Below are 27,225 nucleotides of genomic sequence, written 5' to 3'. Positions count from 1 at the left end.
CTCTGCCTACCTCCTAACCGTTGAAATCTCGCGGGGAAACCTAGGACCTTTTGCATCGCGAAACCTGCGAGCAACCCGTTGCACTCGTCTGTCGCCTAATGACAGAATTCTCGCGTGGTTCGTGGTTGTCATTAGGGAATTATGTACGCGTTCTTCGTCGGACGATTAATCACGGCAACTGGACACGACTCTCGTGCTCGTAAGTCACCGGTGATTTTCCCATTGCGATAAACTCCTCGGTACGGGCAGGCCTAACCATTTTCTCCCCGTTGCACCTCGACTTCTCTCTTTGTTCCTCTGTCCTGCGAGCGAAGATTATTACCGAGCGTAATATAATTCGATTCGTTGGCGGTGCAGCACTTAAAGGAGGCCTTAATGGGGCGTATATTTAGCTATGCGGCCGTGGCAACGTTATTACGAGGGCAGTGTTCCTCGCGAAAGATAAGAATTCCTTCGGAGCGAGCGGGGACGCGAGCCTGATTGGTTCAATGAATGCAGTTTGTCCCGAAGGCGGTTTCCTTCGATGATGCCTCGCGAGAACCACCCACCGAGATAGCAGTCCTCCTCTTTACGATCGGTTTTTGCGCTTTGATGTTCCGCTGATAAATAGACCACCGCACTCTGTTTCGTCTGCTTCCTTCTGCCGCGAGTTTTTCATCCACGCTCTGCTGTGACAAAGTTCCGTCCAACTCGCGGCTATTTCGAGTTTTTTTCGGGGTAAAAAGGTTAAGTGGCGGGAGTTTGAGGACAAGACGCGACGCTGTGCGGTGTATCGTTCCATCGAGGTTGATGGAATTGTGTACGGAAGTTTGCTTGTTTGCTTTTCCTTCGGGAACGTGTGTGGTTGTCGAGTTTCTTCGAGGAGAACGTTTTTGCAGTTCGTACATTTAAGAGTTGATTATATGTTCTACCTGTGAAATTAAATTGTATAGGTTACACGTTGCAGGTAAATATTTTTCTGATGTTGGTGATCGTTTCGTTCGGACTTGGGTTTGAATTCTTTTTGCTTTAATTTGTAGTGCTGTTAATGTGTTTCCAAGAGGATTATTTAGTTAGCTATAAGTATTCTCGGTTATTTCAATCATCGTGTACATAAATCATTCCTCCGGGTAGTATGAATATCGGTGAATTACTGTTTAACAGAGTCACTGCCACTGACACAACATATGCGTCCAGAATGTATTTTCTGGTGTCCGTCTGTATTAGGCCAACAGTCGTATAAATTATTTTCAACACAGCCTGTTCCACCTCAAAATTCATATTTCTACAGGAATACCGAATTGATTGTACAATTTTCTGAAAGTAAACTGTATACGATAAACCTTTCTCTGAATTTGACAATCTTTCGATTGATGTCTGGGGACCAAGGATTCACCGAGAGATCCTTCATCTTTCCGGAATCGTTCGGAAAGCACTTGGCAAAAATCGGAACCGTTCGAATACAATCAATTCCCTTAAAGAGCCGTCCGATCATCCGCGCCATTCGCCGGAAGAACGATCGAAGAAAAACAGGGAACGGGTGGAGTCGCACGCGATCCATCCGGTCTGTCGCTGTAAGCGGCGAAAAGTCGCCGGCAGAGCAGCGTATTTCAGCTTTCAATTAAGCCAGACTCGTCGTAACGAAGCTCGTTTATTAGCCAGCTCCGGTGGATTCGAGGATCTCTCGCCGAGTATACAAACCCATTCTCGATCCTCCCTGACCCGGATCGCTCGTTGCGTGGCCAGCCAAGGGATATTGTTGGAATCCTAATGCGATTGTATCACGGGAGCGGGATTAAGTCGCATCCAGACCCGGCCAATACTCCATTGTTCTCGAAAGGGTACCGGTTAGCGATGCTCAAGATTAATAGTAATTGCGGAATTCGAACGGGGGTTCGAGAGGCCACGATAGCCGTACCGTACCTACGCGTGTACGTTACGCTCATTTTCGTAATAGGATGTCACGGCTATGTAGATCAACGCGATATTTGATCTAGCTCGGCCTACCTCCTCATTGTTCACCCTCTATCGCGGTATGTGTTTTCGTATTGAATTAACGAATCGGTCGGGGGAATTACACGAGATAGACGGACGCTGGGAAGTTGAAATTTTAAGGAACTCGACTGGCCTGCGGCGTGTTACCGACGAGATCGAGGATCTACGGTGGCTGGAAAGTGAAATTAGAATGCAGGGATGTGGAATATTGTGTGTTCAGTGGTGGACCACCTATTGAGAAACTTTTGCGATAAGCATTGGTAACTGTGTTTTTTGAAAATTTCTAAAATAGAATTATCTAGGATGAGGAATATTATTAATTCAATCATTTTTATGTCATATGTGTGAGAGTGGAAGTATATATTTTTTGAAGTGATTTTTCAAAGGAGAAGGTAGAAATTTTGGTACTGAACAAACCAGAATTTTCAATTTTTCTAAAGCTTTCAAGAAAGTTTCAAATTTCAAAATATGAAGTTACAAATTAAGGACGAAAGAAAAAAGATATGAAATCTATAAGAATAAGGTTCTCTTTAACACAAAATTTTCAATAATTGCAAAGCTTCGAATTGCAAATTAACCAGAAAGGGGAACAAAATATACAAAATCCATAATAATAAATTTCTTCTATCAATCAGAAAGTCGCCAGTTTTCTCTTATCGAGTCGCTAGTATTCTCTTTTCAATCTTACCATTCTGTCCCTCATAAACTCAAAAATGGCCACAACTGGTACACTCGTTGCCAGCCAACAAACAGCGAAGTCGCAACTCAATTTTACACTACCGGGGCACCGAGAGGTGCCAAAATTTCGAATTACCGGTGATCGTATAACAAACAGGAACAAGATATTCGAGCTTAGATGAACGCGTGCAAGGTCCAGGAGTTTCTAACCGCGATTTTACGAGGCATCATAATTCCGAGCATCTCTGGCTGGCACGTTCCCAAGAATCGGGCCGCCGGCTCGATTCTCCACCGGATAGCCGGCTAATGCCGAGGTTTACGCTCTTTTTCGTCCACGAATAGGATAACGATCTCCGTGAGGCGCGGGCCTCGATTCCTGGTTAAATTGGATATCGAAGTGGAGCCGTGTAATGAAGAGATTATGCGCCGGCTACGAGGGAAGATAAGGACCGCGAAATCGTGGCAGAGAATTTTTCACGGACCCGGACGGTCCTTTCCACGGCGAAATTCACACCCGTGAAATCGATTTGATGGCACGTTCGGCGTACGGACGCCTTCTTTTTCTCCCTTTACACCGGAAATTTCTCGCGAAAAGAGTGCATACAAGACGTGTTATCAAGCATGATCTAGAAAGCTCCAAGGGTGGAGTACTTTGTCGAGGTTCAAATTTCGGATCTTACGGTGAATTATCGTAATGGAAGTAATGGACTTCTTATGTGCTACTATTACACGGCAAATTTGAGCGAAGGTTGAATAAATTTGCGGTGTACGATGGTGTGCGAAGCGAAAAGAAAGTTCATTTTTCTTGTAAATATACATCTACAGTATTAGGATGATAACGAACGAATGTGAAAATAAATCGTGGCGAGAAATTTAGATGTGAGAAAAGCAGGAAGTACTTGCGCTAGTATAGAGTAAGTTACTGCACAGTTAGTGCACAGAAATTGAAGCCAACGTACACACGCAATAATAATGGTAATAATAATAAAGTGTGTCTATGTTGTTCTACTAATATTTCTTTAGGTATGGATGGAAATATACTTGCAGGGTGGTTCACCTAACGTGGGGCCACCTCAGTTTCATTTCATACTTCACTTCGTACAATCACTCAACTTAAAGTTCTTCTTCAAACATTCAATCGATCATTGAACCAACAATTAATTCACACAATCGTCATTTCCACTGCGTTAAATCAACCCCCCAATTCCTCCACCAATTCGTCACACTTTCCCATTTGCAACCACGAAAAAAATCGCCGCTCAAAAACCGTTTACATCGCTCGATCCTCTTCAAGGGGCACCCTCTGTCCATCAAAATCCCCGATAAACGTGGAAAAGACAGATACAACCCGTTGTTACCACGTTCTCCATCGGTAATCGAGTAACGCCTATCGCGTTTCATCAACGTCCACGGATAAAAACTGCACGCACATTTAATATTTAGACAGGCAACGTTGGTGGAGCGAAGGCAGATAGTGCTCGGTAAAATATTAAACCTGCTCCACGTTCCCCGAGCTCCGGTCTATTCGGTTAAAGAGTTCGAAGTTAACGCCTCGCGTCTCAGCTCGTTTCAACCACGTTTCAAATTCACGGTTTGAAAAGTTCGCTTACAATTGGTAAACGCGCCTAGCTTCGCCTAAATTAACACTTTACCGACCGGTAGCCTATTAATCGGCTATTTTGCCGTCAACGCTTACCGACCGGTAGCCTATTAATCCATTTTTTTTTTTTCGTCGACGCTTACCGACCGATAGCCTATTAACCGGTCAAAGTTTGATTTAACATTTCTACAGGTATAAGAAAAAGCGCGTATATTCCCGCGCAATAGCCTCGAGTATAAACAGAGCCGGTGTCACCGATGTATCTGTGGCCCAGCGACCGGTCGAAAGTGCGTAGAATGTTGAACCGCTACCGGTCGGTAAAGTGTTAACTGTGACGGTACCTAAACGATCCAGCAGCCAGCCGTGCGAATCCGAATTCATAAAAAATGATTAAAGGCAGTTTGTCCCGGAGCATGGGCCGCGAGAGGGAGTGGAAATCGTAAATTACGGGCAAAACGATCGATAGTAATTGCCGGGGTTCGCGTCTCTGCGATCGATCGCGATTAACGCGCTAAATACTCCGTGAAATATCGAGCGATAGAGCGGAATATGGGAAAAACTATCGCGACGAGTGGAAGAAATTGTGAACGTTGGAAATATCGAACGAAAGAGAAGAGAATACTCAGGGTGTCTCGTTTTGAAAGTTTTGATAGATTCCAGGTGAAAAGATAAATCGAAAATATGGAATAGAATTTTTTAATCGGAGACTCTGTTTTTGAGAAAATCGAAATATTCCAATATTGGGGCACTCTGTATAAAAACTATCGTGACAAATATAAGGAAATTACGAACTTAGAAATTAGGAATGATTTCTTTGAAAGATCTTTCGTACCGTTGAAAAATTGACAACGACTCGAAGATCGGTACCAGAAGAATACGAGGATCGCCGGTAAATTCTCGGCAAATTACACAATATCGACGAAGATTCATAACTCTTATTTCACGCTGTTAGCACCCTGCCGCATTGTCCACAGTAATTACACTTGATCAAGGTGGAGGGTGGAGCGGTCAGGGTAAAAAGGGATCAGTTTCCTCGGTGCAATCGTGAAAATTACACGTCTCAGTCAGACGCTCGAATTACGCCCCGTGTGCACGTGTTCGGTGAACCTCGAAAATCATACGCCTCCGAATCTCGTTTCGCCTGCGAGCTCGCTAACTTTCAAAGACTTCATCAACCCTTTCGTTCGCAACATCGTGTCACACTTCGTTCAACCAATTTTCAAGAAAGGAAAATGTCAAAAAACAATAGAAAAAGATTTATCACACCTTCGCTGTCACCAGAAAATCGATGGCACACTCTGGAACGCATACGCTGCGTAGCGACTGTGTTAAAGAATAAAAAGTGATTTACATTTTTGTTGAGGGGTTATACTAAATAAATGACTCTTGTGGCGTAAGGTAGGTAAATAATAGACGATGTTCACAAGACGGGCGCACAATTAGACAAAACGTGGTGACAGTGTGCATATTTATACCTGGGGTGTTCGCAGGCATCCCCAAACCATATTTAGCGGACGTGCCACAAACGTACCGTGAAGAAGAACTCGCTTCTTTCAATATTTTAGGATGTCGAGTTTTCCACGCAGTATACATAAAACATTTTGCTTCAACAATTTTTAACCAATTAAAATCTCAGTTCTGATTTGCAAATTCAAACATAATCTCCAAGGGGTGAAATAAGCTCCAAATAAACCTACTCAGTTTCCAAACCCAAGTGTCACTCACAATATTTCCATTAATTTCCAAAAACTGTAATTTCCAATTTCCAGAGAAACTCAAATTTCCAAGGGAAAACCGCAGAAATTTTCAAGGGAAATCCCCGATACCTCCAAGATCAAATCCACAGAGATCTCCAAAGAGAATCTATTGTACCGATCGCAACACGATACAGTGATCAACCGAGATTCTATAAAACCAAGAACTTAATAAGAGCGAGGGAGGAGAGAAAGGGGCCGGATAATAAGGGCAGAAACGATTATCGTGGATGGTGTACCGTTACGAAACTCTCCCGGCTGGGTAATCGTCGCGAGATATTTCATCGCGAATCGTCTGCGTGAAACGAAGACAACGACGAAGACGCCTTGCGAGAAGCCGATCACCGTGTCGTTAATTATCGAAACGGGGCCATTTGTTTTTCAGACGATCGTAATTGACCGTGGAGAGAGGCCGTGGTGGACGTGGCGCGCCTATCCATTGTACGGGACGCGGTTACGTTCCAAAGGTGGTGCATGCTCCTCGAATCGGTGCATCGACGACCGGCATGCACCATGATCACCCGGCATCACTTCCAACGACCATCGCCAGTCGATAATATCCGCGTTCGTCCTATCTATCGATCGGTTACAGAACAGGGATGTGCAACGTACGGGGCCCTCCAGGCTCTGCCAACGCGCGCGAGCGGACCATCGAATGATTTAACGAGACCCGCGGCCGTGATTTGAATAAATGAGACATATGGAGCGTCGTAACTTCTCGTTTATTTAAGTATGTTAGACAAATTGTTCGTTAAAATCGGGTGTAATGTATTCGTTTTGATATACTTGCTTGTTTAAGGTGTTATTTATCGAGTTAATATAGGTACGCGCGGGTATATTGAATAGGTACAGGCTGGGTTGGAAGTATCGGGACGCTTCGGTGGTCAGTGACAGACAGAGGATTTTCAGGTATTTTAGGATATTTGAAGGCACAAATGTAAACAGAGTGCGCGTAGTAAACAGAAATATGCAAATAAACCTGAAGAGTAGCAGTCGTTGTATTTGGCGAAGAAAACAGTTGCCTGTCTAGCTTTTCAGTTATGTTCGTAAGCATATGAATTTGTATGAAAATTCACAGTCTAGTCGTTAGAAAATTATTTGGCTTGAAATTTTGCGATATAACGAGTAGAATTTTTCTTGGAATCTTGTGAAGAGATGTAATTTGAATTATTTAATATCTTGTTTAGGAAGATAATGGGTGCCTCAAGTGTACGTTCATGTTACATCTGTTTAAAGATATCAGGAATTTAAATTTAATTAAATTAGGGAGTTTGTTTAACTGTGATCCATACCAAATTTTTCTACGAAGGTACAATAAAATGTTATACATTCCACGTTAATTTTATGGTCCAAAAGATATGTATCTTATAATACAAAATGCTTGGGTAGCACTTATACTTCTATTTTTCAATGCAAAACTGTATCAAAATATTTTTAATAATTTAAGTATTACCAATCTTCTCAAAAATTTAAGGATAGTGTTTACTTCACGCTTTTAATTCAAAAATAGTCTCCAAAAATGACATCCTAAGAGTACACAACATTTGACCAATTCCCCCCCAAAAAAGTCACGAACGTTCAAAGCTATATTCCTAAAGATTTAACGTCTGACAAAAGCACTTCGAGATCCCTAGAACCCCTCGCAGCCTCAGATTCTCCGAACCCGATAGAAGCAACTTGAAATTCACAGAACTCCATCTTTGATTCATGGAACCGAAAGGTACCTGCTACCTGCCGCTCGTTAGAACCCATTTACCGCAACAAAATCGTATTATTTCTATCGTAAATCATCTTATCGTCCTTTCTATTATCAACCAGAATTAATACTAAACGTACACGAGGCGAACAAGGCATAACTCGGGGATAAGTCGATCGAGATTCGTGAATCACCGCGTTTAAATCGAAGTTTGGCCCGGAGGATCTCGAGCGTGCGTTGTTAATAGGTCATTACGCAAGCGTAATGGAAATCGATAATTAATTGATCCGGTGAGAGTGCACGACCCCTTGCGCTCGTGTTAATTGACTCTTGAATATTTATGATTAACGAATTAGCGGCGTTGCTGATCGCTTAATCCGATGCTCGAGCGTCGCCCGCGCGGAATTACACTTTTAAAACGGGGCCCCACGGTTTCTTCGTTCAACACGTTCCTCGATTACCACTCCATTTACCGCCTCGTTAAATGGCAAACACTTTTGTCCACCGGACAAACGTTTATCTTCTTCGTCCACGTTCATCCTATGCACCTGCGTTTATCTTCCTACTCTAATTGCCCTTTTATTACCGTCTTTGTTTTTTCACGCGTACTACGTTCTGTGGACCTTGCCACGTTGTACCAAGGATGATCTGTATTGTTTAATTTGAGTATTTAGCGTCGTAGATTTATAAATTTAGGAAAAATTCTAGAAATGGTGTTTTATTTTTTTTTTATATTTTGAAGGACAATTTTGATCTCGTTAGTGAGAAATCAAGTGTGTAGAGTGTTCAGCTAGCTCTGGTACTAAATTAGACTGTGATTTCTAAAGTTACACTGAATTCTAAAATCGAGTTAATTATTCAGTTACCAAAGATTGAAAATTGCTATTTCGACCTAAAAACGCTTCAGAAAACACTTCTCCAATGTAACACCAAAATTAGTCGAATCCCATCAAATAATGACCGTGTAACCTAACTCAATCCAACTCGTCGATCCGAGTTTCCGAAGATGCAAATGAAAGTCGTTAAAAATTTCAAACAACAGCTTCGCATCGATTCTTGCAAGTACAAATTCCTCAAATAAAACAATAGACCAAAAACCAAAGAACTCCCCCGTTTCAAGTATGTATCTGCTCCCCCGAGCAAAGCAAACTTCCAAATGACACTCTTAAATTAGCAAATAAACACGAAAATAATCCATCCGAGTACATACTCTGCTGGAAAATCCAACGAAGAGCAGGTAACTCGCGGTCGAACGATTATTAATAACCGATAAACCAGTTAAAACGCAATCGGGCCAGCGTTATCCGCGGCCCAGGCATGCAACGAGAAGGCACGCGCTGCTCCGTGGCCGCGATCAGATATCTCGGTGCACTTTCGCGTGCGCATACCGCCGCGTTTTTGCAACTTTCGGTATTCTGCATATCGGCCAGCTACTAATGAGCCCGTTGTCCGCGTGGTCAGGATGCACAGCGATCCCATCTCGCTCGCTCTCCTCCCCGGTTCACGTTTATCGAGATCCTATTCTAACCGTAGCGCGGGCAATTTGCGGTTTAGGCATTCGACTTTCGCGTGGCCGTTGAAAACGTGCCTCCTGCAAGTTGCGCCGATGTTGACGAGTTTCTCGAGCGTTTCGATAACGAGGATACGTGTGTTTCGGGTTCGTTAAGGATTCAACGTGATTCGCGGAGGATTTGATAAGGCTCCGGGCAGATCTGTAATGAGAGAGTATGAGGATTGATGGCGGAGCTCTGTGCTAGAGGGAATATGTAAACGAGATAGATGGAAGGCATCTTTCGTTGGTCTACGTTGGAATTGGGTTAAGATTTTTTGGTTTGAAGATGTTGGTTGGTGTATTCTGTGGTTTGGAATATAGTGTGCTAGTGAGAAATGTAAATATTCCTTTTCCTTTCCTCAAGGTGATCGTGCAAATTTTTATACAGGATACAATCTTTTATGGAGATTGTTTGTGTTGAAATTCGCGAAAGTATTGTATGTTTATAGGTATTAACCCTCGTATCGACTCAACAGCGATAAAGTTAAGCGGCTCAGATTACGTTTGGTACAGGAAATACACCTATTTTATGTATCAAATGTAAATAAACAAGAAAAATATCAAATTTATACAGTTGAAAGTATACACATTTATACACAATTCCTTCTTAAAACCCGTGAACGATAGAAATTTTGCTATGGGTCAAAATGACCCTGCACTCATTTTCCGCAATCGTTTAAAACCATTCCCCTTCCGAGGGTTAATTCAAGGAATTTGTCACGAGAATGGTGTATTCTATGGTTGGGAATACAGTAAATTCTCTACAAGAGTCAGTAAGTTTGGATTCTACAAGTGACAGTATAGATGGTCCTACGCCTAGGTCTGCTTCATTGCTGCGCCCATCTTATCTCTCTCGCAGCCAGTCAAGAGTGTAACGCTACACCAGTCAGTTTCCTTTACGAGATTTCACGGCTCGACAAATTATAATAGAGTTTAAGCATTGGATTATAGTATTATGCTTTATAATTTTTTGTTTTCAATTGAAATAATGTCTAGCTAGCTATGACGTTCAAAATTTTTAGTTGACAACACTTATTTTATTTTAATTATTCTAAACATTTGATGCACTCCAGTCACTGATGACCACCATGGCCATATCGAGGAGACAAGTAATTGTAGTAGAGTGTATCTAAATAAATCGATGCAAAATAGGTACGTCTTAAATTTTTTAATTTTCAAGGATTACAATTTTCTTAATTTTTTAAATTATTTTAATTGTATAATGGTTCAAATATTCTTGAGTTATGTATGCCGAGGTGTGTATTTGAGCAAATCAATACAAAATAGATAACATCCTAAATTTTGCAGAAGCATAATTTTGTGCTTAGTGAAAATTTTTCTAATTTTCCTAATTTCTCAAATTATTTCAATTGCATAATGGTTCAAGTATTCTTGAGTTGTGTATGATGAAGTAAGATTGTAGTAGAGTGTATCTAAATAAATCGATGCAAAATAGGTACGTCTTAAATTTTTTAATTTTCAAGGATTACAATTTTCTTAATTTTTTAAATTATTTTAATTGTATAATGGTTCAAATATTCTTGAGTTATGTATGCCGAGGTGTGTATTTGAGCAAATCAATACAAAATAGATAACATCCTAAATTTTGCAGAAGCATAATTTTGTGCTTAGTGAAAATTTTTCTAATTTTCCTAATTTCTCAAATTATTTCAATTGCATAATGGTTCAAGTATTCTTGAGTTGTGTATGATGAAGTAAGATTGTAGTAGAGTGTATCTAAATAAATCGATGCAAAATAGGTACGTCTTAAATTTTTTAATTTTCAAGGATTACAATTTTCTTAATTTTTTAAATTATTTTAATTGTATAATGGTTCAAATATTCTTGAGTTATGTATGCCGAGGTGTGTATTTGAGCAAATCAATACAAAATAGATAACATCCTAAATTTTGCAGAAGCATAATTTTGTGCTTAGTGAAAATTTTTCTAATTTTCCTAATTTCTCAAATTATTTCAATTGCATAATGGTTCAAGTATTCTTGAGTTGTGTATGATGAAGTAAGATTGTAGTAGAGTGTATCTAAATAAATCGATGCAAAATAGGTACGTCTTAAATTTTTTAATTTTCAAGGATTACAATTTTCTTAATTTTTTAAATTATTTTAATTGTATAATGGTTCAAATATTCTTGAGTTATGTATGCCGAGGTGTGTATTTGAGCAAATCAATACAAAATAGATAACATCCTAAATTTTGCAGAAGCATAATTTTGTGCTTAGTGAAAATTTTTCTAATTTTCCTAATTTCTCAAATTATTTCAATTGCATAATGGTTCAAGTATTCTTGAGTTGTGTATGATGAAGTAAGATTGTAGTAGAGTGTATCTAAATAAATCGATGCAAAATAGGTACGTCTTAAATTTTTTAATTTTCAAGGATTACAATTTTCTTAATTTTTTAAATTATTTTAATTGTATAATGGTTCAAATATTCTTGAGTTATGTATGCCGAGGTGTGTATTTGAGCAAATCAATACAAAATAGATAACATCCTAAATTTTGCAGAAGCATAATTTTGTGCTTAGTCAAAATTTTTCTAATTTTCCTAATTTCTCAAATTATTTCAATTGCATAATGGTTCAAGTATTCTTGAGTTGTGTATGATGAAGTAAGATTGTAGTAGAGTGTATCTAAATAAATCGATGCAAAATAGACATCCTAAATTTAAAAATTTTGCAGGATTATAATTTTGTGTTCAATCAAAATTTTTCTAATTTTTTCAATTATTTTAATTGCATAATGGTTCAAGTATTCTTGAGTTATGTATGACGAAGTAAGATTGTAGTAGTGTGTATCTATGCGAAGGCTTCTATTCTGCTATAGTGATGTACACAATTTGCAAAATTTAGAAACAATTCGACACCTACTTGTAAATGCTATGGCAATATCTCGAGATTTCTCTAGGAAATCGTTTCTGTGCTGGGGAACTCATTCTCAATCTCGTTCCACAGATTTTCAATTTACAAATATCCGGCAGTGTGAAAGGTTTCTCTAACGTGGCAATTGCTCTGAGGGTTTGGATAGTGATTTGATAAATAAATCTAATTTAGCAGCGTCGCGATCTGAACGTTACAGATCACTGATATTTATCACTCTAGAGCTACTCAATATCTGTATTTGTCATAAGTTCAGTTCTATCATACGAATTCATTTCTTTGGAGTCCAAGTATAGATAATTGAAACTTACTTAAATCGAAATAAAAATTTAACCTTTTAGCATTGAAATAGAAGAATTTAACTTTCTTTTTGCATTAAAATTTAACCTTCTTTTTGCAACAAAATAGAAAAATTTAACCTTTTTTCTGCGTTGAAATAGATAAATTTAACTTTCTTTTTGCATTAAAATAGAAAAATTTAATCAGAAAAATTTAATTTTCTTTTCTGCATTAAAACAGAAAAATTTAATCAGAAAAATTTAATTTTCTTTTCTGCATTAAAATAGAGAAATTTAATCTTTTTTCTGCATTAGAATAGAAAATTTTGCGAATGCAACGAAATAGAAATCAGTGGAGACGATTAAAGAAGAAACGTTTTTGCAATAGTATAGCTTATTGACATGAAGAATATTTAAACGGAAAGCATTTTCATTGTCAGTTACGGTTAACACGTCCATCGTTTCCTCAATCATAGCAGCAACTGGCGTTAATTTGCCTACTTTATGCGTTAAACGGGCATGACATGTGTCGACAGTGTAAAAATTCCGTCAGCTGCAGCTTTCTGAATCTCGTTCAGTTTCATCACTGTATTCTCGCAGCGGGTCAACTTCATCAGTTGTTCGGCACGTTCGTTTAATTGATCATGAATTGACAGCACGTGCAAATACGTGGCTCATCGATGTGATAGAATTCCTGCGCGCCGAATGTACAATCCGTTTTAAATGCGATTATAATTAAAATTAAACAAACGATCCAAACCTTAATTAGGATATACTACACAAACGAGCCAAGTAATGAAACGCTTTTAATTTAAAATGTGCGTTTAAGAAAATCGTTATTATTTTGTAGATAGCAGTTTTCCAAGTAATACTAATTTCACCCAGCGATCCTTTCTATTTGCTTCCTTTCATTTTCTTGCAAATTCCCCGTCATTTTCGAGATTTTAATTTTCTAATTGCTTGATATGAAACTGAAGATAGCTTCCACGATTCAGTCAGAAAAAAAGGATATTAAGTTCCAAGAATGAAAAATAGGAATACTTAATTAGAAAACATATTTCGGAGCCTTAAAATCAGGTCACCATAGGATCTTTGATTTTGATATTTTAAAATCGAGAGCAATGGGATTCGGTCACTTTCTGGCGAGGAATGCAATTATAAAAATAAGACCATCTCAAGGATGGGGGATCTTGGTGTCCATAATTTTGGGGTCGTGGAACTGGACTTAGGACCACTCTAGGTCCCAAGGACTCAAAGACTACAATTCCGGGGATTAGGAACCTGACGCAGGCTACTCTAGAGACGATGGATTTTGAGGAGCACAATTCTCAAGTCTTGGGACACATCCTAGATTACCTCTGGTTGAGGGACTTTGATTATTAGGATTTTGGGGTCTTAGGACCCACTCTGAACTACCCTAGGTCCTAAGGACCTCAGGGATCACAATCCCGAGGATTAGGAACCTGACGCGGGCTATTCTAGGGACGAAGGATCTTGGGGACCACAACCTTTAAGTTTTGGGACTCACCTTAGGTGACCCCTGGGCTGAGAAATTTCGATCGTCAGGACTCTGGAGTTCTGGGACCCACGCTGAACCACTCCTGGGCTGGAAGTCTTCGATCGTCAGGACTCTGGGGTCTTAAGACCCACTTTGAAGCACTCCATGGCTGATAAACCCCGAAAATCAAAACGCGGAGCCTTGGAATTCGTTTCAAACCACTCCTAGGTTCAGTGACCCCGAGGATCACAACTCAAAACTCTTGGAAATTGTCCCAGATCACTCTTGAGTCGAGAGACCCCAATTGTCAGGTTTCTCAGCTCGTGCACCTTGAGGTCCCTTAACCTCGGGGTGGTTGATCCCGCAGAGCTGACCCCACAACCCCGGGCTTCTGAATCTCGAGGTCTCTTGACCTTCTTTTCTTCTTTTTTTTTTAACGTGCTGGAAAATCTTGCACAGGCACCTTGGAATCGAGGTAGTGTGAGATTTCTACTCACTAAAAACCACTACGGTGACCCTCATCGGTGGTCTCTTGACCTGGGATCGAGCTCGTGAACCTCAATCTCGCGAATCTTGAGGTCCTTCGACCTTAGGACGGCCTGGATTGGTACTACGAACTCCAAGTTGTAAATTCGAAGGTTCCTGAATCCAAGATTAGTTTCACGACCCCGACGTTGTTAGGTTCTATATTATGATCACGGAGTAACTGGAAATGGGGTCTAACTATCTGGGTTAACATCGTGGCAAGGCCGGGTGTCTTCTAAATTATGCAGGGCGATGACCTTTGTCCTCGTGTTCGCTTCTATTTATTTTCATAAAACATACCGTTATGCACAAATGAGCGTATTACAGTGCTCTCTCGAACAACGTGGTATCTCGATTATAAATCGGTAATTTTATTTCTCGACCAATATTTCTTCCTCACATTTTTCACTCGCACGAGAGTTCTCTCGAGAACACGCTACGTGTTTGCGAAGCAACTGTCGACAGCAATACGATTTCGTATCCAATCGAGGGAAAGTCGCAATATATCAACTCTCAGAGAGTTGAGAGATACTCTCAGACAGTCACTCTCAGACGCACTGTTCACTCGCGATAGATACTCTCGAGAGCAACTCGCGATAGCTTTACTCTAGCTTTGTTTTCCTCGATGAACGTACAACGACCCTGGCTCGCGTTTCTTATGTTTGGCTCGCAAGAAATATCACGAGTTCTAAGAAGTTAAGGCCTAAAATTTTTCCCAGAACAGTTGCGAGCGTACAGCGATCAGAAATCGGGCAGGACGACACGTCCTCAGTCAGTGTTTACGAGACAGTCGAACGAGCGCGTCGAAGAACGACGCTTATACCGTGCGACCGTAGGCTTGTAGAGAATACAGGGCTCCCTCGAACAAGGCGATTTCGATTATACGCGGATTTCCAAAAAATTTACGTAGTTAGCGTACCTTTACAATTTCCCTTATCACGACGAATTAGATAGGTTAGGTTAGATAATGCGTATTCGTTCGCGTGAACTAATTCCTCATCAATTATCGCTGCGTACAAGATGCACCGACACCGGATTCAAGTACACAACGAACAGCCGAACTTGGGAGAAGAATCAAACGATCAGTGTGTTCCTGTGAGCTGCATAGCTGCAGTTTCGCAGTATGTATATGCGTGAATAATGTAATTAGATAATAAGTATGTATGTATATAATTGAATATAAAGGAGGACATACGCATTACCGATTAGATTAATTATTGCTGTAATTTCGTTTTATTGCATCCTAAGTTTATTTTTGTCGTAGTAAGATGTGTTATAGTTATGAAACCACAACAAATCAGTTTCTTACCGTTTTTCCCATTTTCTGGGGAAACATTGTTTTTCAATAGGCTTTTAAACGCGACATACTTCGTTTGTTATTATTTTAACAACAATATATGGGAATTGAAAATATTGAGGTGGTTTTATGGTTATAACACACAGTGTATATTCGTATAAATATATGCACATGCACCGGAAGTGTATAAATGTACTTCAGTTTTTCGTGAAGGAGAGCGGTGGTTCTTAATTACGCGAATTTGCATCTACGAGGACAGTCGACTTCCCTAATTCTTGCGTCGTTCGAAGAAACACTATTTTCTGTTGCGAATTTTTATATACTGCAATTTCAATTCTAATAATATATATTTTAGGAGTTTATAATTTAGCAATTATCTAGGTCTATTTATTAGAATCAGAATTTTTATATACTGCAATTTGAATTTGAATAATTTATGTTTCAGGAGTTTATAATTTAGCGATTATCTAGGTCTGTTTATTAGAACCAGGATCGTCATGTTAGCATTATTGTTAACTGTATCTAATATTGTTGGTTTTAGTTGAAACATTTCTCTCGTATTTCTTATCTCTTGATACAAATCCTATATCTAATCTTCTTTTTTTTTTCTACGTTTCAGGGTGTCACGCGGTGATTGTGTAAATGTAGCTCGCGAAAGTGTAACGGTATCGGTAGTGAATAATTTTTTTCGTGATACCCTCGAAATTTTCGAGGGCTACACCGTAATAATCACGAAGGAGTTTTCCAATTTGGAGGACGCGTTGCGCACAATGAACGAACCAGATCCTTGCTTACCGCTGATTCTACCACCAAGATATCGACTTCGTGATCTCATCTTGGGGGACTATGCCTTTAACGACGACGGAGAACGGTGAGTGAATTTTCCGATCCATATATTTTTCCACAAACGTGCGACATAATGAACGTGAACGTGTTCATATCGTGGTGTACGTGTATACTCGTAAAATTTCGCGAATAGGAAGGTGTTTATCTGATAAATATGTGCTTAGAGTTGAGGTGGGTGAGGAACGTCGTTACACTGTTTTCACCTCAATTTATTCAAGTATAAGTGTATTAGTAAACTTACTGACTCTTGTAGAGAATTTACTGTACTTTGTCCAGTTTGGTGGAGAATATCGTTTAAATGCAATGGAAGTTTACCTGTGTTTTTCTGAATTTCAAAAATTCAGGCAGAATTGTAATTTATCAATTTTCACAATTTTGTTATAAATTTATACTTCCGACAATTTGTTATAACATTGCATATAACAATTTATACGTTCTCACTATACAAACTCGATTTCTTCGAGAGAGATAAATCATTTCGATAAGTACTAGTTGTACTTTGTCCAGTTTGGTGGAGAATATCGTTTAAATGCAATGGAAGTTTACCTGTGTTTTTCTGAATTTCAAAAATTCAGGCAGAATTGTAATTTATCAATTTTCACAATTTTGTTATAAATTTATACTTCCGACAATTTGTTATAACATTGCATATAACAATTTATACGTTCTCACTATACAAACTCTATTTCTTCGAGAGAGAAAAATCATTTCGATAAGTACTAGTTGTACTTTGTCCAGTTTGGTGGAGAAAACGTATAATATAATTTATTTCATGGTATTGTAACAAGCAAACGTTGAATACATTTTTGTTTCGTGTAAAAAGAATTATTTAACACGATAAATTTAGCTGTACTATGGTTATTTTTAATCTACGACCACAGGTCAACCTGATTTTTAATCCCTACGAAATTAATTTAACCACGAGTAAGTAACGAGAACGCTAAAACCTATGTTTCCATTGAAGAATATTGTAAAAACGTATAAATTGTTATATGCAATGTTATAACAAATTGTCGGAAGTATAAATTTTTAATAAAATTGTGAAAATTGATAAATTATATCGTGTTACGGTAACGGGAATCTCCCGCGAAAATTTCCCGCGAAAATTTCCCGCCTGACCTAACCGACGATTTTGCTAATGACTTTGGGGAGAGGGTACCGCAGGTATATAAGGACCCGCCGATGTCCCGCGAATTTATTCACCCTTTATACTGGGCCCTAGACACTTCGCGGCGTATTTTGACCTGAAGGTTCTGAGATGTGAATAGAGTGGTCGGGGGCTACTAGCTAGTCTATGTCCACCCTGTACACACTCAGCCTTCTTGTAACACTTGTATACATTAGAATCAATTAGAATTTCTATTACTAATTATTAAACAAATTTTAACAATTACCGGCACTCGCTAGGCACGTAATATCAGACTTTAAATACTCGACTTCGAACTTCGGTTTAGTCATAATTCTATTAATGTTATAATAATTTGTTAAAACATTACATATTATTATTTATACATTTTTGCAAGTTTCTTTGACAAATAAGTACGTTTCAACGATCTTATTACTTTCTCGTTGTGAAATCAAGTTCGGAGGATTAAAAATCAGGTTGACCCTTGGTCGTAAATTTAAAATAGCCATAGTGAAGGTGAAATTATTATTTTAAATAAATGTTTCTATACGAATTAAGAATCTGTTCAACGTTTGTTTGTTGCAATACCGTGAAATAAATTGTATTATATATTTTCTCAGTTTAGACTGAATTTAAAGTTTGTAAGGATTAGAAATCAGGTTGACCTGTGGTCGTAGATTAAAAATAGCCATAGTGAAGGTAAAATTATTACGTTAAATAATTGTTTTTATACGAATTAAATATTGATTCAACGTTTATTTGTTGCAATACTGTGAAATAAATTGTGTTATATATTTTCTCAGTTTAGACTGAATTTAAAGTTTGTAAGGATTAGAAATCAGGTTGACCTGTGGTCGTAGATTAAAAATAGCCATAGTGAAGGTAAAATTATTACGTTAAATAATTGTTTTTATACGAATTAAATATTTATTCAACGTTTATTTGTTGCAATGCCGTGAAATAAATTGTATTATATATTTTCTCAGTTTCGACTGAATTTAAAGTTCGTAAGGATTAGGAATCAGGTTGACCCTTGGTCGTAAATTTAAAATAGCCATAGTGAAGGTAAAATTATTACGTTAAATAATTGTTTTTGTACGAATTAAATATTTATTCAACGTTTATTTGTTGCAATGCCGTGAAATAAATTGTATTATATATTTTCTCAGTTTAGACTGAATTTAAAGTTCGTAAGGATTAGAAATCAGGTTGACCTGTGGTCGTAGATTAAAAATAGCCATAGTGAAGGTAAAATTATTACGTTAAATAATTGTTTTTATACGAATTAAATATTGATTCAACGTTTACTTGTTGCAATACCGTGAAATAAATTGTATTATTTATTTTTTCTGTTTACACTTAATTTAAAGTACTGTTTACATGTTATAACAATTAGAATGTAGACGTTTTGCCGTTTCACGGTTTTTCCTCTGTTAATTATGTGTTTATAAATCATTTCAAACTAAAGCAGCACCATGCCCACCCTTAATTAAACCGTCTCAGTAGTTTACCGTAATTAATTTTCGTACGAGTAATTAATTTTCGGAATTTATGCGAGAATTTTTGAATTTTAGTAAATACTAGAGTCAGTGCATCGCGTATTGAAATAATAGCTTCATCCCTAGTTCGTTTATTATTGAATATTTTGACGCATTTAACTTATGCTTCTCCCCAATTCTCGTCGCGTATTTTAGTCAACTTGTCTTATATTCTAGAATCGAAAAAAATATGAATTCGCGTTTCTTCTTTTGATTCAATTTTTCACTCGCGTTCTACGAAAGTTTAGTTCAATAATAATATTGAAAATAATATAAATTCGCGTGGATGTAGGCCGACCCTACATTTTACTGACACTTGTCGAATAAAATCAAGTTGACCTGTGGTCATTTATCAAGAATAATCATAATAAAGCTGAAATTATTGTGTTAAATAATTTTTTTAATACGAATTAGGAATTTATTCAACGTTTGCTTGTCACTACTTGTTACAGTATACTGTCTCGCAATGTAAATTTAAGTAAATTAGGTTGAACTGCACAGAAAATACACAGAACTGCACAAATAATTACCAGCTCAAATATGAGCTGCTTAATGTATATGCTTAAAATTTATTTTCTTGTGGCCGCCTGACAGCAACCTGTAAATCTGGCGTGACAGTGAACGTGTTAATAAGTAAATGTTGTTCAAATTATGTCGTGTTTTATGTCATTTTCATCAGAAAAATCTCATCAATATGTTAAGAAAAATTTCGGGATAAAAAAACGTAAAATTAAAAAAGTTGATATTTAAATCGCTTGGTTGCCTCGACTCACGTTTCATGCTTATCTTTTATTCGCTGTCCTTGTCTACGTTCGGCAAACTACAAACGCGGGCGCGAGGCTCGAAAACGTAGTCCCTGACTCTACGAGTGTCAGGTTTAGCTTCCTTGCGGTCTGACACTTGTGGAGAATATACTGTATACGTACAGTGTGTCCCTGAAAAATATAAATATTTTTTCCCAAGGTGATCAGTGCAAATTTTTATAAAGGACACAATCTTTTATCGTGATGCTGTATGTATGTTTATCTGTGTTAAAATTCCTGAAAAGATTATATCGAGGGTTAATTGTGTATATCGTGTCTACTTTACACGTATTAATAACTCCTGCATTAATCGCGATTCAAAGAATTTGTCACAAGAAATTACGAATCAGTATCATATCAACCAATAAAATTTATCTCCAAATTAACATACTACAAATTGATTTAATTACACTTCTCAGTCTGTTTTGATTTGACATGTACACTGCATATAAAATATGTCCGCTCATGCTCATGTTTATTAATGAAACAATTTTCCATTGATATTCCTCGACTTATTTAGTTAAGATGTAAATGTCAACGTACACGTTCGCTCGTATAAATTATCATTCAAATATAATCTTTTCCACAAAACAGCCTGTATCATTCTCACAATTTCCCAAAAATCCTCGACGTTGTTTATAGTCCATTCGTCTCCCTTCAACCACACGCTGAAAATTAGATACGAAACGTTGTTTCGTCTTCGCGAACCGCATCCACGCTGAGGGAGGATCTTTGTAATTGTTCTAACCTCGACAAGAGGGTCGAACGGTTGTAAGCCGAAGAACTTGTCGTCTGCAACGAACCCCTAACCGTAGGAGGTCCTCGTTAGAAGCGTTCTGGATGCAGGTTCGTTCGGTCGCGTCGCTTTACATATTCATGCCGTTCCGAATCTCGTTCGATGCGAACCGTGAATTTCGCAGTCCCTAACTGCCGGACGCTTATAAGCTTAGCCCCCCGAACCTGGAATCGTAAAAGATGCTGCGTATCGCCGCGGGCTCCGGGGCCATCAAACGTAAACTTCCCCAGCCCTTGGAAGCTTAAATTGTAACCGTATAACGGAATATACTTGACGGAATTGGGTTAATAGCGCGCCTCTGCGAAAAGAAATTATGCATCGCGATTATTTTTCGGGTTGTTTTGGAGGTCTGGAAATTTCTTCTCGTCAGTCTTCGTTGGGGTAGAGTAGGGTATAATCTTGTCTGCTTATTTGGGAAATATTAGATTTGGGATAAATTTATGATGGGTTCATTTTATAATGATTTTCTTGCTTTGGAAGAATTTTCTAGTTTCTTTGTCTATCGACGATTTCGTAGCTTTTGTTCATTCGGTATCAGAATTATCGTGGAAGCCTTCGTTTCGAATCAGAACCGACATCATGTCTTCTCCAGTCTAACATCTTGCAGCTACTAATTCGAGAAACACTAATCTAAAATTTGCCCACTACCTGCAATCTCTGGTACGCCGTAAAGAACGCCGAACAAATTGGAAAATCGACGTTGTTCGGGATATACGTCGCCTGTTAATCCTCGAATTTCTAACAAGCCGCAAAATTCGCAGCTGTTGCAGGATTAAATAAACGTAAACGTTGTAGAGGATACGATCGAATTTATTTCACAGCCGCACACGTTGCGCACGTCCGTGACGCGATTATAATTTCGTAATCGGACGCGTTAGAATCGTGTCGTCCCACGGCGGAGCCATTTAATTCCACTTAACATCAATTTCACGTTCGCCACCCAATTAAAATTATTCACCGGGGACCAATTACCGCACCCACGAGCCGTCCAGACGTCAAGGCCGAGGGACGACGATAAACCAGCCCCGGTTTTCACCGAAACCGGTTGGCCACGGTGTTTCATGCACGCGAACAGAAACATCACGATGATTTGGGCCGCGTCGCGACGCAATTAGACCTTCTGAAAACTGCGTTCCAATTAACGCCCCCGCAGATCCCCGTGCCGGCACGCTGTCATGTTTTATGCATCCTTGTCTCGTTCAAGATTGTCTCGCACCTGGGACCTGTTACAAAGTAATCGCGTATCGAAAGTGAGATGTATTCGTTCGTTAAAATTCATAGAAAGAATTATCGCGTAATTCACGGCAGACGTTTAACCCTTTCGCGACGAGCGGGACGCAGATTTCTCACTTGAGTACTCGGAGAAATATTGATCGGAATTTAGTATTTAGCGAGGGTTGGTAGATAGGTGATAAATTGTTGAAAAAATTATTTTTATGGAAGTGTGTCACGAAGAAAAGTAGATACGCATTCGTAGAAGAAGCAACGAGCGTTGACTCGTGACAGGAGATAAAGAACCGCGGCCTTTTTGGGCTGAGACACGATAGTAGAGCGAGATCTGTGTCATCCGACCTCCACACTTCCTAATCGACCGCCAGATCACTTCTGATAAGCGGTTTCCACAGGTCGCTGTGAATTCATTACATAGGGTGTACCATAATAAACATTAGATAGGACAAACGTGCGTCGAAATTTTTTTGGTAATTTGCGCATACTGAATTCGGCACTAAAATTATGTCCACATATTGTGGTACATTTTGTATTTAAAGATTCTCCGAACGCGGAAAATAATTGAACGAAAATCCAAGAAAATTCCACAAGAACGACATAATGATCTTACCAAAAAAAGTTGTGGAATGAGAAGGCACCTACGTTTCCTTTATCTTTAAAGGTTCGTCAAACACATTGACACAAATTTTAAAATTCGTCACGGCCCGATACAATTAATCTACCTTGAATCAATTAACACACTTCGTCCCTTGCACCCAACTTACTCTCCTGTCGTCAACCTTTCCTCTCCTCTTCCAATCTTCCTCCATCGAAGGAGCACCGAATTAAAACGAGACAAATTCGGAAAGTGAATGGTATCTGAATGAATTCAATTGATTTGTCTCAATCTGGTGAAAGAAAAATCTCGAAACGTGTACGCGCGCATCAATCGCAACAAGGGGACGAAAAAACAGGCGGCGTGTCTTGAATCAACCGGTGCAATGACTGCTTGTCGCTCGTCGAATCGTGAATGAACGTGTTTTTCTGCCGCATCGGCGCGCGTCGTTGCGTAAATTCTTTGAGTGGGCGTCATTCACTGGTTTGGAACGATGCCCGGCAACTGGCGCGAGCCATTCGAATCGTTGAATCGAACCACGCCAGAAACAAAGCGAGAGAGAGAGAGAGAGGGGGGACATAATATTCTCGTGAAAAATGGCTCACCGGTGTTATTGGCCGAGAACAATGCGAGATGTCGTGGCGTTTTAATGGCCGCCGAACAACAATCTTGCACCGTCCGGATATAAATTGCTAAAAAGCTCGCCGTCCGTAAATTACGTCACGCAGCTTCCTTCGCGAATTATTTCCGGCATTCCCACTCTCTCCCCACACCTTCGCTACGCCTTTCCTCCTTTTCCCGGCAGCCAGTTGAACCGGGATTTATCGTGCGGTGAATTATGTCAGAAGAGAAAGAAAGGATGGTTGTTTAGGTTAACAGTGGTTTTTTTCAGGGGATTTTATGCGAGGGTGAAATTCCAATCTTTATGGAAGATCTTCCTTTTTTTTTTACGCGAGGGCCACTCTTCCCGGAAACAGGAATTTAAGCGCGTTCGTTGTATCCTACCTTGAATGTTCGAGTGCTGAGGGAAAGCTTTTACGTGTGTTATTCCTATGAAAATCAGAGCGAAATGCGGTAGAATTTACATTGATTCACCGTGAAAATTGTAATTCTACGATTCTCGAGCTGTGTGCGACATTTTCTGTACCTGTGTCGCGTTCTGAAGTCGAGGAATCGTCAAAACCTCCCCAAATCGTGCACTTTGTCGCTTTACAGATTTTATGAACTCGTTGAACCTTGCTATACTATATATTAGAGCACACTTCAATTATTGTGTATTTTGTATAATATTTCGAATGAGAAGCTAGGAAAAGCAATACACCTTTAACTCGAGTGTATTGTGGAACTTGGTTGGATTTGTGATTGAGGTTCGAAAAGGTGTGTTTAAAGTAATGATACTAATAATTTATTAACAAAAGGTTCACAGTTGTCGAATGCTGGACACAACACAATATAATACTCGATGCGATACTATACTGGCCACAATACGACGATCTAAGGCTATTTCCGCACGTATTCCTATATGTACCTCTTTTCACTTCCACGGTCGAACGAATAATGTTGTGATTGTCGCGGCTGAAGCTAATAAATAAACGACGATAAACACAAGTACGAAAAGTATATACGTTAACCGAGAAGGGGGGAGTCCGTCTTACGAGAACCGGGCCTATGTCCCAGGTACCGTTTGTTTTTTTTTCTGTTTGTTGCCACTCTCTCTCTCTCTCGCTCATTCTCGTCCTGCAAAAGTAAAGAAATGAAACAAAAACTAAATGCCTACCACGCTGTTTCCACGCTGAATTTCCCTCGCACAATCTTTCCACGCTTTCAGCTCAAGGTCTCCCCTCCTCCAAATCTCACCTCATACTCTTGGTTTTCCGAACATGCACCCTCTTCATTCTCTCCCATTTTTTAAAATTTCTTCTCAAGAAGCGAACGAAGAAGGCAAAAATGCTCGCGATTCTACAACAATCGTACGGAGGGAAAAATTGAATCGGACAAATTCGGTGAGAAACCGCGAAAGCGCCTGCAGCACAGCTACCCTATTCGAACCGGTGTAACCAAAGAGCTCGCGCTCGGCTCCCGATTCGCCGCCGGTGGACGATGCCGGCCGATAAATCAGGCGAGAAAGTAGCGAGCGTCGCGACTAATTCATACAATTTCAGGCAGTTGGTAGATTTATCGGTAGCCTGGGCGCGTGCTCGCATGTAAATAGCGCGAGGTTGCCGCGAAATAATTTATCGCGGGGCTCGCGACAGCCGTGGAACAACGAGCAGCTCGTGATGCCTCGCCGGGCTCTCTCTATAAATCTCGGGGCTCTTTGGTGGGCAAGAGAGGAGAGCATCGACTCGATTACCCACTGCCTCCGTTCTAGTTTCACGCCGTTACACACGCACACTTATCTTTCGTCAGGTAAAGGAAGATGTTCGATGACAACGAAACGGTGGACTTCTCGTTTCCACGTAACGACGACCACGCGTAACTGTTTAGAGCGACAGGAGGTGACGTAACGAGTTGCGGGACAAGTTCGCGGTGAAACTCGTCCCTGTGTATGTGTGTTCACGCAAGAATCAAAGTCTGGGTCAATGTTGCAGTCCCCAAGCGACCAGTTTCCTCGCTTGTTGGCTTGCTCGCGTGCTCTGGTCCCGTTGCGTTTGATTTATCGTGGAAAACGACCGAGCAGCTTGTAATTAGCTTGCGGTTTCTTGGATGGTTAATTGGCGGTGTTTGTTCCTACGACCGGTTGATTGATTCGTGTGGGTAAATGTGTGAATTAAGGGTGATTGAATGTGAGAAGATTGCGGTTGATGCGTTTAGCAGAAAGGCTGTGGTTCGTCTGGTATCATTTCTGTTCCTTGTTCATTTTTTAACGTTTAGTTTGTGGATCGATCCATTGTTGATCCAGTGTGAAATCACGGTGAGTAATTTATTTTGGTACTGTCAGAAAGGACTAAACAGAGAATTGGTCGTGTATTAGAAATTGATACTGCATATTTCATTTTTCAACGATTTTTGAAAATCGTGTTGAAAATGTGACGTATCAAACTAAGAAAGCACACTTTTTGTTTCAGGTCGTCGGTGCTTCTCGTATTTATTATAGGACTATGCGTGCACGAGGCCTTTGCGAAACACGTGAGTACAACACTTCACTCTTCCACCTTTCGCCAATTTTACCCGATTCCAACGACAATCTTGAAACGTCTCCGTGGAAACACGTGTATTCCTTTCGGTTTCGCCTGGAATCGCCTGTGGCTCGAGTTTCAACGGATCCCGGCGCTAATCGAACTATCTTAACGATCGCAATTTGTACGAAATATGGAAATGTACAATGTAGAATCTGTTCGAAACGATCCTGTCCCTTTAGCCACTAATCTGGAATTAAAAATCGTAGACCGTAAACCGTAATTAAAAGACACCAATAACGATAAAACCAGAGATCACAGCCTCCTCTAAAAACGAACCTTAATATCCAATAAATGAAAGTATATAAAAAAAGAAAAGATTCCATCGAATTCCTATCTTCTTCCAATCCCCGTGCTTCGACGTCGTTCCCAAAAATGAATCAGAAACTTCTTCAATCTCCTGCTGATAACCTAACTGGAAAACTACTTCGCCAGAAGTATTCTTGTCGCCTATCCACTCGTCGTTCCTTCGAATAAACGGGAACCAAGTGGACGAGAAAGGACGAAACGTTCGTCGGAATAAATAAGGTCGAAACACCCTCGTGATATCGTTCTCGTGGCCCCTAATTTCGAAAGAAACCGCCTTCGAGGCACGTGAAACTCCGAGGAAAAAAAAAGAGGAGCAAAGGAGAGAAAAGTGTAGGACGAAACGTTCGTCGGAATAAATAAGGTCGAAACACCCTCGTGATATCGTTCTCGTGGCCCCAAATTTCGAAAGAAACCGCCTTCGAGGCACGTGAAACTCCGAGGAAAAAAAAAGAGGAGCAAAGGAGAGAAAAGTGTGGGTGGACGATCACATGGTCGTGTCGCGAATGTGTTCACGTACGAAATGGAAGTCCTGGAGGATGGTAGAGGAGAGGGATTTGAACACACGAGGCTGGAGTGAACCGAGGGGCAAACTGCGAAGCGTGAGAGACGAGGAACGATAATCTCGTTGCACGGTCGCTGTTACCGCCGTTCCTTTTGCTGTTCCGTGTGCGTACCTACACCTTGCATCCGTCTTACACGAGAAATAACTCACCGGAGGAATAACTCAGGATCGTGTTACCCCTCTGGGCCCTTTTGTGCAACGCTTTGCTCCTTCGAACGTGGTTCTCTTTCGCATATTCTTGCCTTCGACGAGCACCGCGCGCGAGAAGGAAGTTTGCGTTTGGAAAAATTCGTCGGGAGCTGGAGGAATTTTTTGAAATCGGGGAACATTGTGCGGCGACTTCTAGGATACCTCAACGTTTCGACTTATTACTGTAAATATTGGCCATTTATGGGTACTTTGATTGTCCACGTTTCTTATTTTATCCAACCCTTTCGAGACTAAACTCAAAATTTTTTTTTACAAATCAACATTCACTTTGATGCTAGAAAATA

Source organism: Habropoda laboriosa, unplaced genomic scaffold, assembly GCF_001263275.1.
Source record: "Habropoda laboriosa isolate 0110345459 unplaced genomic scaffold, ASM126327v1 scaffold156, whole genome shotgun sequence".
Lineage (NCBI taxonomy): Eukaryota > Metazoa > Arthropoda > Insecta > Hymenoptera > Apidae > Habropoda > Habropoda laboriosa.
The sequence above is the reverse complement of the archived record's forward strand: the minus strand, read 5'-3'. Positions refer to the sequence as shown.